The 17,123-nt window shown below is 43.4% G+C and overlaps 1 protein-coding gene across 1 annotated transcript in view; it reads right to left on the reverse strand.

The window, feature by feature from the left end:
* The window catches only part of ank3b (ankyrin 3b), a 716,427-nt gene that overhangs the window by 588,663 nt on the left and 110,641 nt on the right, over window positions 1–17,123 (reverse strand). The gene's annotated exons all lie outside the window — the stretch shown is intronic.

Genomic DNA, 17,123 nt, shown 5'->3' on the forward strand with positions numbered 1-17,123 from the left:
CCCCTTCTACTTGCCAGAGGTAAACGAGTGAATCATTCTTGGTGACTTCAATGTCAGATCAGCAGACATGAAAAGGGATTTTTGGAACAGAGTTGAGAAATGCAACAGTAATAATCTCCTCTTGCTCAACATGAGCTCGTAATCACAGTTTTCCAACTTTCCAATTGCAACTAAAAGTGTCTTAGGTGCAGCCTTATTCTATGCATTAACATCACCAGGAAGAGGTACAGGCAGGACATATTTCGAATGAAAGTTACTTGTGTCACTGGACCGACCACCCCCCATCTTCTCATTTCAAAGTTAAGTATCAATGTCTATCCCCCTTGCACCACCAGGGCATTAAGGTGCAGAAGTGAAAGTTCTGAAGGACAGTCATACTGGACTTGAAATGTTCATCTGGTTTCTCTCTTCACAGATGAACACGGTCACCTTGAACTCAAGGGACAAACCAAACAGTTGTACACCTTTCTCTTTGGTGTAAATCATATTACCAAAACCCATCCATTTCGGAAAGCAAACAAATTTACTTCAGAAAGAGCTGCTAGTGCGACTGGAATAAAATATCTCCCCACCTGGTGGGTCTGTTCGCCAGTAGGTGTTAGGGTTAGGCAGTGCTCTATTTAAATGCCTGGTTGCAGTTCCTTTTGCAGTACAGGAGATAACATCCTCTGAGTCAGTGTTCAACAATATTGGCCCAGGAGAAAACCGATGTTTTGACACCATGACCTACCGTCAACTCCCGGTGGACTGAAAGGCTTAAAAACATTTCTCCTTGTTATCCCCGAAAAGGACTTTAAAGCTAGCAGAGTCTTGATTTATTTGAATGCTGCAATTTGGACTTACCTTAATGTTTTTCAGATGACACTTTCCGTTGTTATAGTGTTGACAATGCTAAGTCATGTTGCACTCAGCAGAGAAATGAATACTGATCTGTTCTTGATAAGTCAGAGTCATACAGCACGGAAACAGACTCTTTGGTCTAACTCATCCATGCTGACCAAGTTTCCCAAACTAAACTAGAACCATCTCCAAATCTTACCTATTCATGTATTTGTCCAAATGTCTTTTAAATGTTGTAACTGTACTTGCCTCTACCACTTCCTCTGGCAGTTCATTCCACATGTGGGCAGCACAGTGGTTAGCACTGCTGCCTCACAGCGCCAGAGACCCGGGTTCAATTCCCGCCTCAGGTGACTGACTGTGTGGAGTTTGCACGTTCTCCCTGTGTCTGCGTGGGTTTCCTCCGGGTGCTCCGGTTTCCTCCCACACTCCAAAGATGTGCAGGTTAGGTGAATTGGCCATGCTAAATTGCCCGTAGTGTTAGGTAAGGGGTAAATGTAGGGGTATGGGTGGGTTACGCTTCGGCGGGTCGGTGTGGACTTGTTGGGCCGAAGGGCCTGTTTCCACACTGTAATGTAATGTAATCTAATCTAATCTAATGTGACCCACCTTCTGTGTGAAAAAGTTGCCCCTCAGGTCCATTTTAAATCTTTCTCCTCTCACCTTAAACCTATTCCCTCTAGTTTTGGACTCGCCCATCCCAGGAAAAAATACTTCACTAAGCCCCTTATGCTTTGATAAACCGTGATAATGTCACCCCTCAATCTCTGATGCTCCAGTGAAAAAAGTCCCAGTCTCTCCTTCGAACTAAAACCTTCCAGTCTCAGCAACAAACTTGCAAATCTCTTCTGAATCCTCTCCTTCCGAAATCAGGATGACCAAAACTGGACACAGTCCTCCAAAAGAGGCATATTTCTGGTTCAGAGGAGAAAGTAAGGACTACACATGCTGACGATCAGAGTTGAGAGCGTGTGCTGCTGAAGCACAGCAGGTCAGGCAGCATCCGAGGAGCAGAAGAATTGACGTTTCGGTTGTGGTGAAGAACATTTTAAATTAAAGATCATGGCACATCTAGAAGAATTAGTCTCCATCTCAGCTCACCAAATATGCCATTCAACCTTTAAGTCCAAACCAGTCAGGAATAGGACCTTGGTTTAACATCTCATCTGAAGGGCATCACTTCTGATAGCATGGACGATTACTAGATCCAAAATGTTGACTGTTTCTCTCTCCACTGCCAGACCTGCTGCGTTTCTCCAGTAATTTCTATTTTTTTTCCCTTCGTCCTGCTCTGAAATGTCAGCCTTGCTAACGTGCTGAATCTCTCACTGCTTTCTGATTCAGAGTTGAGCACGATCAGTCACGTAAAACTGACTCACAGACAAAGTTTAATGAGCTTGCATAAATAAGCTTACGATCCATTACTTGTAAGTTTTTTTTTATTAGGGACTTCATTTCTTAAAAAGAAACCACGTCACAATCTCTGTATAATGGAAGTCAGACATCTTTATTGGTTGTGAAATGAGTTGTAGCTGAATGTTCTCTCACTTAAGGAATTATGACTTGATATTAAACATTTAAGGAGTGTACAGAATTTGCAGCTCCCAGATCACTAATATACGGCAACACTTATGAAAACAGAATGAATTAGACCATAAGGATCAAGAGCAGAATTAGGCCATTCAGCCCATTGAGTCTGCTCCACCATTCAATGAGATCTGATAATCCTCAACTCCACTTTCCTACCTTTTCCCCATACCCCTCGATTACTTTCCTGATGAAAAATCAATCTCTGCCTTGAATATACTTGATGACTCGGCCTCAGCATCCTTCCGTGGTAAACAGTCCCATGATGTACTACCTTGAGGGAAGAAATTCCGCCCCATCTCTATCTTAAATTGCGACCCCTTTGAGATTTTTCCCCCTAGTCCTGGACTCTCCCATAAGAGGTAGCAACCTCTCCACGTTTATCTGTCAAGTCCCCTAAGAATCTTGAACATTTCTCGAAGGTCACCTCCCAACTTCTTCTTAACTTCAATGAATACAGACCCAACCCTCTCAAAACGCTCTTCTCTCCATATCGATTATGCATTCTCTCTGTAACGCGGCTTCTTTTTTACCTAAAAAAAGGCAGCAAAGGTTTTTAATTAGCTCTGTTTTTCTTTGTTATTGATTTATTCCATTGGAATTGTTTCTCTGAATGTCATGGTTATTGCTAGGTCAAACCTTCACTTTTTGAAATTTGTTCACTAAATTCCATATACAAGAGAAAACCTGAAATGAGATCTCCCACGACGTGCAGAGGTTCGAAAACCTTACTCTACCCATACCCTTCCTGAATTACTTCTCTTGCGTTTATCAGATATCCTTCGATAAACTATAATGGACTCCACCATCACTGTTTCCCCCAGGATACCCCACATCCTAACTCCTTTCCCTTCAATTATTTTGGTGACGTCTGAAACTCTCTTCCCTTTAGCTTTGGCGCACTGAACAACATCCTACATTGACATAGCACCTTCCAAGATAAAATCTCAAGGTGTGGAATCGAACATGACGTGACACTGAGTAATACAGGGCGATACTCTGACAGACCTTCAGAAGCCTGGTTAGAGAAGAAATATTTAAGGATGCCTTTTTTAAAAAAAAAGGAAAGATGATGAGGTTTTAGAAGGTGAAGCAAGCGGTTAGGGTCTATACTGCACTGCCCGAGTATGACGTGGAGGTCGATTTGATTCTAGCTTTCAAAAGGGAATTAGATCATTATCTGAAAAGAAGGAAAATGCATCTTAAAAGACAAAATGTAGAGCAGAGGCATGAGGTGATTTGCTCTTTCAAAGGGTTAGAACAGATACAATGGATTGAGTAACTCTTCCAAAGCTTAGGGCCCAGGCAGCTGAAAGCAGTCTCCAGTGGAGTCATACAGCCTGGAAACAGACCCTTTGCTCCAGCTTCTCCATGCTAACCACATTTCCCAAAGTAAACTAGCCCCATTTGCCTGCATTTGGCCTTCCAAACCTCTCTTGTTCATGGATCTGTCCAAACATCTTTTAAATGTTCTAACTGCAACTGCATCCACCACTTCCTCTGGCAATTCATTCCATGCACTAGCCACCCTCTGTGTGAAAGTGTTGTCCCTCAGGTCCCTTTAAAATCTTTCCCCTCTCACCCTCAACTTAACACCCTCTCATTATACTGGTTAGTAAAGTTAGATCACATGGAATCCAGGGAGTGCTTGCCAATTAAATATAAATTGACTGTAGGAGACACAGGAGGGTGGTTGGGGCTTGTTTTTCAGACTGGGGACCTGTGACCAGAAGTGTTCCACTGGGATTGGCGCGTGGTCCATTGTTCTTTGTCATTTATATAAATGGTTTGGGTGAGAAGAAAGGAAACATGATTAGTAAGTATATAGATGACACCAAAATAGGTGGATAATGGACAGTGAAGGTGGTTATCAAAGAGTACAATGGGACCTTGATCAGCTGGGCCAATGGGCCAAGGAGTAGCAGATGAAGTTTAATATAGATAAACATGAGGTATTGCATTTTAGTGAAGCAAATCAGGGCAGGACTAGCACAGTCAATGGTTGGGCCCTGAGGGGTTGTCGAACAGGGAGATCTGGGGGTGTAGATACACAGTTCCTTGAAAGTGGTGTCACAGGTAGACAGGGTGTTAGAGACGGTGTTTGGCATACTTGCCTTCATGGGTCAGAGCACTGAGTACAGGAAATGGATGCATAAAAAGCCAGAAGTAAAGAAGCATGGGGTTCTCATTGGGTTGTGTTGTTGAAGATCACAAGAGATAGGGTAGAACGAGGTCAGAGAAGGATTTGAAAACAAGTCAGGAATTGGAAATTCACGGCATCACTGGACTGGCTATCACCGGGGGTCAATAAGTGTAGGAGGGAAAAGGCAATAGTGCAGGTGGATAGAGGTTGAAAAAACTCAACCTTAAGTCCCACTTGGTTAAACAATGAGAAGTCAGGAAGCAGGACTAAAATTTTAAACAGCGTGAGAGACTGAGTGGGTTAAGGAGGCAAGTGATGACTCATATTAGGTGCACGAATGTATTAAACAGCTCTGCAGACCCTGGTGACACTGGCTCACATTTTTCTCAGATTACATGCATATTGCGGTCATAAAATAAAAGGACAAATTATCATAGCAGCCTGATGGAGTGCATAGCTCCAGAAAAGCTTTTAACCTGTCAAAACGCAACACCCCCTTTTAGTGAAATATCAGAGTGTCACTTTAGAATAGCGTGGGTAGCCAATATTAAATCCAAGATTCCAATCACATCCTGATGAAAACTGATCACCTCTGATACTCAGACTGCAGCCCACTTGTTATAGTTAGCGGAGACAGGAATGGGGCTAGAGACAATACAGGCATAAAAGCAACCACTGCGCAACACCCCCACAGCTCCAACAGTCAGGAGTGCCCGAAACATCAGCACTCTGCATTGGATTCCTCTCTCACCACTTGGTCTCTGCCTCATCAGCTACCATCCAGCCAATATGCTGTATTCCAAGCATTCCAATGCCAACTGATGCATCAAATGACATTCTGGTGAAGCCACTGCCAGGGCAACCAAGCCCATAGGGAGAGGAGAACACAAACACCCACGCATCTACATTTAGCCGCAGTGTCACACCAGGGTGATTGCTAAAATTTAGAGGCATAGAGTTATACAGCGCAGAAATGGACTCATTGGTCCAAACAGCTCATACCAACCATAATCTCAAACCAATCCAATCCCACCTGCCTGCTCCTGGCCCACATCCCTCCAAACATTTTCTCATGTATTGATCCAAATGTCTTTTCAACACTGTAACTTCACCCGCATTTTCTCTGGAAACTCATTTCACACATGAACCACACTGTTTTACAAAAAAAAGAAATTTCCCCTCATGTCTTTTTTAAATGTCTCTCATCTTGTCTTAAAAATGTACCCCCTCGGTCTTGAACTCTCCCACCTTAGTGAAGAGACCCCTGTCATTCACCTTATCTTTACACGTCATTATTATATAAACCTCTATAATGGTCAGCTCTCAACATCCTACGCTCCAGTGAGAGAAAGGTCTCAGCCTATCCAGCCTCGCCTTATAACTCAAACCTTCCATTCCCAGCAATATCCTGATAAATCTCTTCTGATTAGATTAGATTAGATTAGATTAGATTACAGTGTGGAAACAGGCCCTTCGGCCCAACAAGTCCACACCGCCCCGCCGAAGCGCAACCCACCCATACCCCTACATCTACCCCTTACCTACACTACGGGCAATTTAGGATGGTCAATTCACCTGACCTGCACATCTTTGGACTGTGGGAGGAAACCGGAGCACCCGGAGGAAACCCACGCAGACACGGGGAGAACGTGCAAACTCCACACAGTCAGTCGCCTGAGGCGGGAATTGAACCCGGGTCTCTGGCGCTGTGAGGCAGCAATGCTAACCACTGTGCCACCGTGCCGCCCATGGGTGTCTGAACCCGCTCCAGCTTAATAATATGCTTCTGCCTAATAACACAAACAATTTGAATCTGTGGACATTTATACAGGCACAACACAAGACAAGGCAAGTTGGTTTTTGATTCCAAACTGCACAACCTCTATCTACTTTTCTGAGCAAATCACCAGAGATAACTGCCTGGTCATCGGAATTATCCTTCACAGGATCTTTGACAGCCACCTGGACCACTGTCAGAAGAACAAGGATGTCTCACATTTGCAGGTTGTGACTAATGGGGTGTTGCAAGCATCAGTACTTGGACTGTTCACAATCTATATCAAGTTGGGGACCACATGTAACATTTCCAAACTTGCAGATAATACAGAGCTAAGCGGGAGAGTGTGTTGCGCGGAAGATTGTAAAACAGTTCCAAGAGAATTTCGGCAGGTGTGGTGAAGGGACAAGAACGTGGAATACAATGTGGAATAAGTGTGGGGTTATCCACTTTGGTAGGTAGGACACATACAAAGCATTTCTGCAAAGGTGAAAGGTTGGAAATGACAGACGTGGAAAGGGATTTGCATATCTTGTCAATAAGTCACTGGGGCTGACATACAGGTGCAGCAAGCTACTAGGAAGGCAACTGGAATGTTAACATTTATTGCAAGAGGATTTGGGTACAGGAGTAGTGAAGTCTTGCTTCAATTGTGTAGGAGCTTGTCTGGACCACATCTGCAGTACCATATCCACAGTTGGTCTCCTTACCTCAGGAAAGATATTGTTGTTGTTGTTGAGGAAACCTAACAATGGGTTTGTTCCTGATATGGCCGGTCTGTCCAATTGAGAGAGACCAGGCCTGTATTCTCCAGCGTTTCAAAGATTGAGAATGATCTCCTTTAAACTTATACAAGGGAGACAGGGGAATGGAGGCAAGATGCTTCACTTGTTGGAGAGTCTAGAAACAAGGGACACAATTTAAGAATAAGGGGAATGTGACTTAGGTCCAAGAGTAGGAGAAATTATTTTACTCAAAGATCATAGAATCCCTACATTGTGGAAACAGGCCATTCAGCCCAATAAGTTCACATCAACCCTCCGAAGAGCATCCCCAACCCAGACTCACCCCCCCTAGCCTAGCCCTGCATTTCCCATGGCTAAACCATCTAACTTACACATCCCTGGACACTATTGGCAATTTAGCATGGCCAATCCACTTAACCTGCACATTTTTGGATTCTGGGAGGAAACCAGAGCACCTGCGAGAGACCCACACAGCCATGCGGAGAACGGGCAAACTCCATCAGACATTTGCCAGAAGCTGGAATCGAACCTGGGTCCCTGGTGCTGTGAGACAGCAGTACTAGCCACTGAGCCACCGTGCTGCAGAGGGTTATGAACATTTGGAATTCTCCCCCATAAAGGGCTGTAGAAGCTCAGTCTTTAAATACAAGAAAGGTAGAAATTGATGAATCATACTGAATAACAGGAAAAGCTCATCAGGCTGAATGGCCTACTCCTGTTCCTATGAACTGTTGCTGAGTCGAGTCTAGCAAGATTTTGACCCAAAGATGAAGAAGGAACAGGAATACACATCCACGTTGGAAGGGAACCCTGAAGGTAATACCATCCTCACCCACCCATGACCCTTGCCCTCCTCTGGTGGTGGCTGTCATGGTTTTAACATCTTGCTGCACGTAATACAGCAGCTGCATTTACATGATGAACAACTCCTACTGTCCTTCAAATCACTTCATGATGTGAAGGACTGTATGACTTTTATGAGACAAATGATAATGACTGGAAAATCAAAGTCTTTGTCTTCAATTTAATTTTCCTTCATGTTTAAAAAAAAGTCCATGCTATGAACTGCACAAAAACATAATATATGTCTCAAGAAAAGACCCCCATTCCGTTTTGAGAAATGAAGCATTTCTGTTGGGACCAAAGCAATAAGGTCTTATAAACATGAACAACAATTGATTTACATAGAGTATCCCTTCAAGTGTATATTTAATTTTGTAGTGAGTCAGTCCTTATTCACTACGTAATGATTTGTTGCTGCAAGGTATAACACAGGAGGAAGACCAGCTTTGTCACCATGGCAACCAATAATTCCAATTCACATCTGTGTCTGAGATACTCCCAGAGGCATTTTATATAAATAGTTTTCTTTTGTTTCAGCATTAACAAGAAGGTTCCTTATTTATCTAATTTTTCTTTGCACTAAAATAAGCATTTGGATCTAAATTAACGCAAATGTCCTGTGATTTCTGTTCTGGATGCTGAGCGATGAATGAATAAATCAAAGATGAAGAGTGATTGCAAAGTCAACCCCAGCTTTTCCTCAAACATCATTTCTGCTTTTAATTCAAAGGCTATCCCCGATAAGGATTCAGAAATGTTTCAGGTGTAGTATTTTATTTAACGACACAAAGATCCAAAAATGTTGTTCTTTGTGATCCTTCAATTAAAACGTCATATAAAACACATCTGGTGAAACACCATTAATCGTACAACCATGACCTTTCACAAACACAAAGGAAAATTATTCCTCTGGTTCTCAAGCCTTTTAAATCAAACCAACATTGCTCAGCATAGGGGTGCAAGCTTTTCATTATCAAGACAAAATAGATGTTGTAGCTTAGTGGTGGAGAACCACTGCAGAAGACTCAGGGTTCAAACCCCCTCTGAAATATTCTACACAGTGGCGAGCAGAGCTCTGAACTCTGGAGCTGCATACAATAGAATTTTGATGTTCGATATAGCGTGGATGATAACCCTTACCCACCAGTGTTAAGGATTGTGAACCCTTTAAACCATCCCTAGTCGAGTCACACAGCATGGAAACAGACCCACAGTCCAACCGGTCCACGCTAACTATAATCCCAAACTAGATCAGAGTGGTGCTGGAAAAGCACAGCAGGTCAGGCAGCATCCGAGGAGCAGGAAAATCGACGTTTCGGGCAAAAGCCCTTCATCAGGAATAGAGGCAGGGTGCCTGCTGAGTGGAGAGATGCCTGCAGGCACCCTGCCTCTATTCCTGATGAAGGGCTTTTGCCCAAAACGTCAATTTTCCTGCTCTTCGGATGCTGCCTGACCTGCTGTGCCTTTCCAGCACCACTCTAATCTGGACTCTGATTTCCAGCATCTGCAGTCCTTGTTTTTACATAATCCCAAACTAAACTAAGTCCTACCTGCCTGCACCTGGCACGTATCGCTCCAAACCGTTCCTATTCGTGTACTTATCCAAATGCCTTTTAAACGTAGTAACTGTACCCACATCCACCACTTCCTCTGGAAGTTGGCTCCACACACAAACCACTGTGTAAAAAAATTGTCAGTCTGTCTTTTTTTTTAAAATCTTCCTCCTCTCACCTTAAAAATATGCCCTCATCTTGATGTCCACCACCCGAGGGAAAAGTCACTTTCCAATCATCTAATCTATACTTATGATTTTATAAACCTCCATAAGGTCACCCCTCAACCACCTCCACTCCAGCAAAAATAAATGTCCCAGCCTCTCCTAATAACTCAAACACTTCATTCCCAGAAACATCCTGGTAAATCTTTTCTGAATCCGCTCCAATTTAATAATATCCTTCCCACAGCAGGATGACCAGGACTGCATACAGGACTCCAAAAGTGACCTCACCAACATCCTGTACAACCATAGCGTGATGTCCCAGTTCCTACACTCAAAAAGTCTGAGCAATGAAGGCAGGTGTGATAAATGCCTTCTTCACCACCCAGTGATGCAAATTGCAAGCACTACGTACCTGAACCCCTTGGTCTCTACCCTTCGTTTAAATAAGTCTTGCCCTTCTTTGTGTTACCAAAATGCAATACCTGGCATTTACCCAAATTAAATTCCATCTGCCACTTCTCAGCCCATTGACTAAGATCTCTCTGTAATCTTAGATAACCTTCTTCACTTCTACTATATCACCAATCCTGGTGTCATCCGCAAATCTACTAAATTACAAACTTACAATATGGGATTGAACACCCTGATGATTGGTCTAAAAACAGATAAATGCTGGAAATACTCAGTCAGGCAGTATCTGTGGAGAAAGAAAGACAGATAACAATTTAGGTGAACAACCCTTGATCAGAACCAAAAGGTTAGAATTGTAATCAATTTTGAGCAAAAGACAGGACAGAGGGGAAGAAGAACTGGGAGGGATGTGAGATAGGATAGGGGGCAGGAGAGATTAAGGAAAAGGTTTCATTCTTCAAAAGCTGCAGTGTAATAGACGAAACAAAGATCCCAAGAATATGTCCAGGTGAGGTGTGAATGGCTGGAAAGCAGCCATATGAATGTAAAATGAAAGAACTGAGAAACAAGTACAAAAATCAGAAATCAAAAATGTTTTAAGTGGATAAATTCATTTTAATACCTCGCTGAATACAAGCAAAGTCTCCCATTTGCCTTTTTGATTACCTTATGTCACTGTCCTGCTACTTTCACCAATCTGTGTGCATGCAACACAAAGTCTCACGTTTCCTCCAGAAGCAGCTGCTGGAGATCTGAAATTAAACCACTTGGGTCAGGCAGCATTGTGGGAGACAGAGACAGTTGACATTTCTGGACCTGACCTTCACAACCTAAAACACAACCTCTGCTTCCTGACCTGCTGAGTATTTCCAGCATTTTATATCCCTCTGTTCCTCAACTCTTCTCAGGGAGGGGCCCTTCCTTCCTTTGCCTCATGCAGCTAAATCATCTGGGGAGGGTCAATCTCAATCCCAACTACCACTTCTCTGCCTGGCTGACCATTCTTTCCAGTGGCATCTTGCTTCAGTTAATAGCTTTCTTGCTCTTTACCAATCATGCAAAAAAATTTTATATCATTAAGATGTTTGCCAATCATGCCCTCAATGTTTAAGTATACATCATTGCTACGTAGTATGGAATAGAATGCCAGCACAAACATTGCAAAACCCTCTGCTTCTTGACACCAAGCTAATTTAGGATCCAATGAGTTTTGTGTCTTTGGAGCCCAAGGACTTGAAGTGTTTTGGCTAGCCTGCCATCTTGGACTTGTCATGTGGAAACTTACAAATTCGAAATAACAATACAAGTGCATACTATAATCACTGGCACACAACATGCAGTTTGTCGAACCTAACTGTCAATCGATCATAATTTTTAACCCATCCCATTGCGAGAGAAAAACCACGCTTGTTCTCGTGCCTATTTTCTACTGCAGTATTGAGCAATAAGGTCAGAAAAATACACACGTTTCAATTTCAGATCCAGTTCCAAAGTAAAAGGAGTCTGTGCCTCAGAGAAACTGCTACCTACCTCATTTCATTCAGTTCATCTTTCCGCAGTCCCAATGGAGAAAGTTTCTACACTGATAGTCTATCACAGTATGAGCAAATGTGGTGGATTTTCTAAAGCAGGGAGACCAGTCAACTGTGACAGAATGGAGAGTTTAGGACAACTTATTCAGGGTAACTAAGTTATGTTGATGACTACCACAGCTATATCATACATCCTTTGCAGATCAGAACTAAATAAGCATAGTATACATTGCATGTATTGTACAGCTGAGCCTTTTAGAGCAGGAGGGTGACCCCAGCTTTAGATTAGATTACATAGAGTATGGAAACAGGCCATTTGGTCCAACAAATCCACACTGAACCTCTGAAGAGTACCTAATCTATAGGCAAATTAGCACCGCCAATTCACCTGACCTGCACATCTTTGGATTATGGAAGGAAACCGGAGAACCCAGAGGAAACCCACACAGACTCCCTGGGAGATTGTGCAAACCCCACACAGACAGTCACCGTGGCAGGAATCACACCCAGGTTCCTGGCACTGAGAGGCAACAGTGTTAACCACTGAGCCACCTTGCTCGAATACTTTATTGGCTGTAAGCCTTATTTGGGAGGAGATCGTACAAAATAATAGGACTAGGCCATCTGCACCATTGAGCCCACTCCGCCATTCAATAACATGGACTCAACTCCACTCACCCGCCTGCTCAACTTAACCCTTAATTCCTTTACTGCTCAAAAATCTGTCTTTGCTTTAGAAACATTCAACAAAGTAGCCTTAACTGCTTCACTGGGCAGAGAATTCCACAGAATCACAATCCACAACTGAGCCCTGAATCTGAGCCCCCTCCCCACTATTTTGAGGCTATGTACCCTAGATCTAGTTTCACCCACCAGTAGAAAGAACCTCCCTGCTTCCATCCTATCTGTTCCTCTCAATTTTATACATTCATATAAGAACCCTCCTCATTCTTCTAAATTCTAATGAGTACAGTCCCAGCCTACTCAATCTCTCCTCATAAGCCAATCCTCTCAACTCCAGAATCAACCGAGTGAAGTATTAGCTGGGGCAGCCACATGTTCTGTGAGCAATATGTGGACTTGTTGCCAACGTGTAATCATCCTGTGCGGTTGTGATCAACCTCAGCTGTTATGCCTCCATAAAACTCAAACGCCACCCCCCCCCAAAAAAAAGCAGGAATATGGTGTCCCCCGTTACACCTCTGGGTATGTCAGTGGTGTCAAATGACCAAGGCCCAATAATAGCTCATTGTCTTATTATGGGGTGAGAATGGTTATACATCGGATTCTAACAGAAAAAGCCATACTAGATCTTCAGAGGCAGAAATCTCACTTCATGGTCGTTCCTGTCACCAATTATGTCCTAACTGCTTTTGCAGCAAAGCAGCACATGGCAAGTTACCTGTATAAATCAACAACCTGCCCGATGCAATTCATCCTTCCATTGTCTTCAGATTGACATCCTGAAGGCTTTGGGTGCTTTATGAGATCAGTTAAGCAGCTTACATACAAACATAGAAAATAGGCGCAGGAGAAGGCCATTCAGCCCTTCGAATTCATACCACCATCCAACACAATTATGGCTGTTCGTGCAATCTCAGTATCCCACGCTAGCTTTCTCTCCACATCCCCTAATCCCTTTAGTCACAAGGGCCACATCCAGCTCCCTCTTCAATCTATCGAATGAACTGGCCCTCAACAGCTTCCTGTGGGAGAGAATTCCACAGGTTTACAACTGAGTGAAGAAATTCTTCCTCATCTCTGTCCTGAATGGCCTACCCCTTATTGTATCACTCTGAGCAGTAAACTGAAAGGACTAAAACTGGTCTGTGTTTGCTTGTTTTGCACAGAGAAGTCTGCAGTGGCCCTAGTACAGAAGATGGGAAACCCACAATGTACTTTCAAACTGGCTGAGAGCTGGGTTTTTATACAATGCAAACTCTGATCACCTTCGCCACCCAGGCCCATCAATATGACCCATTCTTTTCTCTCTCTCTCTCTCTCTCTCTCCCTCTCTCTCACTCACTCATATATTGACTTCACTTCCCCTTGTGCATCATGTTTAAAAAGTCTACTGTTCGTATTTAATTTCACAAGGTTATAACTGTTCATCCCCACACCATTGATAACTGGTGCATGCAAATGCCCATTAACTGGGAGTGTAAAGTGTTCTTGGATTGGCTAATCATTACCAGTAAGCTGCTCCTGGCCCACGTCACATAAGGAGGGGGAAGGCAATATTGCTGAGGAGAATACAGCTAGCACAGCTCCCCTCATGAAAAATGAGATTGTTGCCAAGATAATGCTTTCTATATCCATGAAGGACTGATTTAATTTGAGCTCAGCTATGCCCCAGGCTCCAAACTCACAGTTCTTCTGATGTGCTTTGTTCTTGTTTGGATGATTATAGCAGCTAAGGAATTAGTTCCATTCAAAGACAGCCATTACTAAAAGGAGCAGACAGTATCTAGTTTCTTTAGCTGCAATCGCTCTGTTCATTAAGACAGCACCTTGCAATCTGCTTTGAAATTGTTAGCCTATTTTGTTCTCTCTAGAATGTTTTCACAATGTGACAATAAAATATGCATATTGGATCAACATAGTACCAATAGATTTGACAAACACTATTGCAGGTCACAGGACTTGCATATACACAGGCTGGGCACTCACTTGATTGAGTCATTTGAAAGTTCATTCTCTGTCATCCGTTATCATTAGATTGGGAAGCTTCCCTTTATCTTTCTGACAAAATAAACTACCAACGGGTGAATAGCAGGAAGCATTCTTCAGATGGGAATACCTTACTGTCCCTCCTTCAATGGAGTATATAAGCGCCGACAGGTGCTTAGAAATGAATCCAGCATCCATAACGTGCTCCCTGTCACATGAGTTTACACATTTCTTTGATCTCGGAAGGGAGAATGGAAGGGACAGAAGGGAAGCATGAAGCAGAGAATTGGTTTGTCAGAGTTGGCAGTGCCAGTTCCCTTCACGAAGCAGATGCTATTTCTTAAGATGGTAAATTTCAGAGCTGCCGGGAAAGATTAGAACTTGCCAAGTTAAGCAATTAGGAGCAAGAGAGAAAACAGAGGCTGGAGCAGTTCGCAGCATTACATCCCTTTAAAACAACCAGAAAGCAACTATTCAGCCCAATCACTTCTGCCAGCTCCACCCAAGCCTCCTTCCCATTCTACTAAAGTCATATACATCACTTTACTGTCTCTGACCTATTCATCTCAAACCCACTTGATTGAGAATTAAGAACGGAGCAGATTATTTCGGCCTTTGACGCTGTTCATGATTCATCTAAATCACAGCTGACTTCAACAGTCCTGATCCCCATTAGTCCTCTACCTCTTCAAAACAAAACAATCACCTCAAAAGTTTGAAGTTTTCAATTCAAGGACTTCTAAAGTGGCACAGTTCCAGCTTTATGAGATGGCATGGACTGTCTTGCAGCCACTGATGGAATTGAGGAAATTGTTTACAAGGATGTGCTTTTCAAAATCAAAGAAAGAAATAAAAACCAATGAAAAACACCAAAGAACTGCAGATGCTGGAGATCTAAAACAAAAACAGACATTGCTGGAGAAACTCAGCAGGTCTGACAGCTCCTATGGAGAGGAAAAGAGTGAACATTAAGTCTAGTGACCCTTCAAAAAACATTGACTTGCAGCCATGGCAACGCCCCCAGGCCTGTTCCATTAGAGTTGCACTGCCAACATGGCTACCCCAGAGCTCTAGTTCACCACACCTTCCCTCCCCCACCCATCTGATTGGAAAATAGATCAGAAGATCATGGAAATTGTTGACAATAGGAAGAGATGTACAGCAAGGAGGTTTCCGGGGATAACTTCAGAAATGTCAAATGTTGAAATCATTGTTGTAAGGTTAGATTACAGAGTAGATTAGATTAGATTACATTACATTACAGTGTAGAAACAGGCCCTTCGGCACAACAAGTCCACATCGACCCGCCGAAGCGCAACCCACCCATACCCCTACATTTACCCCTTACCTAACACTATGGGCAATTTAGCATGGCCAATTCACCTTGACCTGCACATCTTTGGACTGTGGGAGGAAACCGGAGCACCCAGAGGAAACCCACACAGACACGGGGAGAACGTGCAAACTCCACACAGTCAGTCACCTGAGGCGGGAACTCCTGCACTCCTAACGAAAATGGAGTAAGTTGTGTTTTGAACCTAGATGGGAAACAGGTTTATGGGAGTTTCCAAAATAGTAAAATGAGAGAGCAAAAGTAAATTTGGAACAATATGGTGGGACTATTGGGATAGGCGAGGACTCTATGCTGCAAACATAAGTGACAAACACAGGTCAGGAGATGGCACATTCAAAACTGAGTGGATTTTACACATGCAAGTGCAAGGGGATTCCACAGAATTAGTTAAATGATTAATTATATTACAAAGTAACACTATGAGCTCTTTCTGGTGACAGGTTGAATGGTTGTTATTATCCAATGCTCTCTCATGAAGGATTGGAAACAGCGATCAGAACTAGTCAAATATTTCTGTACACCTTACTGAAACTGGGAGGTCCTTAATAAATCACCCTCTTAGTGACAAGTTACCTCCTGTAGAAAACTAAGCAGCCTGTACAGACTGGATTACACAGAGGTCCTCACTTAACGTGTGACAATGCCTCCATCTCTCTGTGAGGTTTTCATCATCTTTGAACTCCCCCGTCCTCATTGCAAACTGGACTTGTGCACCTCAGTACTGCCACTTGCTGACTAAGCGTGGAAGAGCAATTTGCTATTTATTTATGCCCCTCTATGGAATGTCACATTGAACTGGACTCTAGCCCAGATAGCTGACAGCACATCTCCCAGCAGATGATATGTTTCTTGTAAATGGCCAAGTGTTCCGGAGAAGGTAAAACAAAACGTTTCCAAGAGTCGCTGAAGCTCTCCTTGCAGTGTGGCAGCAATGACCTGAATGACCAGGAGCTCACCATCATTGGCCCAAAATGCCAACAACTTGTCCAGATGAGATTAGATTCCCTACAGTATGGAAACAGGCCCTTCGGCCCAACAAGTCCACACCGACCCTCCAAAGTGTAACGCACCCAGACCCATTCCCCTACTCTATATTTACCCCTGGCTAATGCACGTAACACTATGAGCAATTTAGAATGGCCAGTTCACCTGAGCTGCACATCTTTGCATTGTGGGAAGAAACCAGAACACACAGAGGAAACCCACACAGACACACGGGGAGAATGTGCAAACTCCACACAGACAGGAGGTAGGAATCCAACCCGGGTCCCTGGTGCTGTGCGGCAGCAGTGCTAACCACTGAGCCACCATGCTGCCCCATCAAACTGCAACTCATGGTTCAATTCCAAACACAATAACATCGAGGGAGGGCCACACCAGAGAAAGAAAAGGAGAAAGAATCCTACTCTCTGGGTCCCACTGCCTCATGGGACACCCTGCACCAATGTGCCCAAAGATCAGAGGGCCAAGAATCAACCTGTTCAATCACATGCAGAAACC

The sequence above is a fragment of the Chiloscyllium punctatum genome, chromosome 38 (assembly GCF_047496795.1).
Source record: "Chiloscyllium punctatum isolate Juve2018m chromosome 38, sChiPun1.3, whole genome shotgun sequence".
Taxonomy (NCBI): Eukaryota; Metazoa; Chordata; class Chondrichthyes; order Orectolobiformes; family Hemiscylliidae; genus Chiloscyllium; species Chiloscyllium punctatum.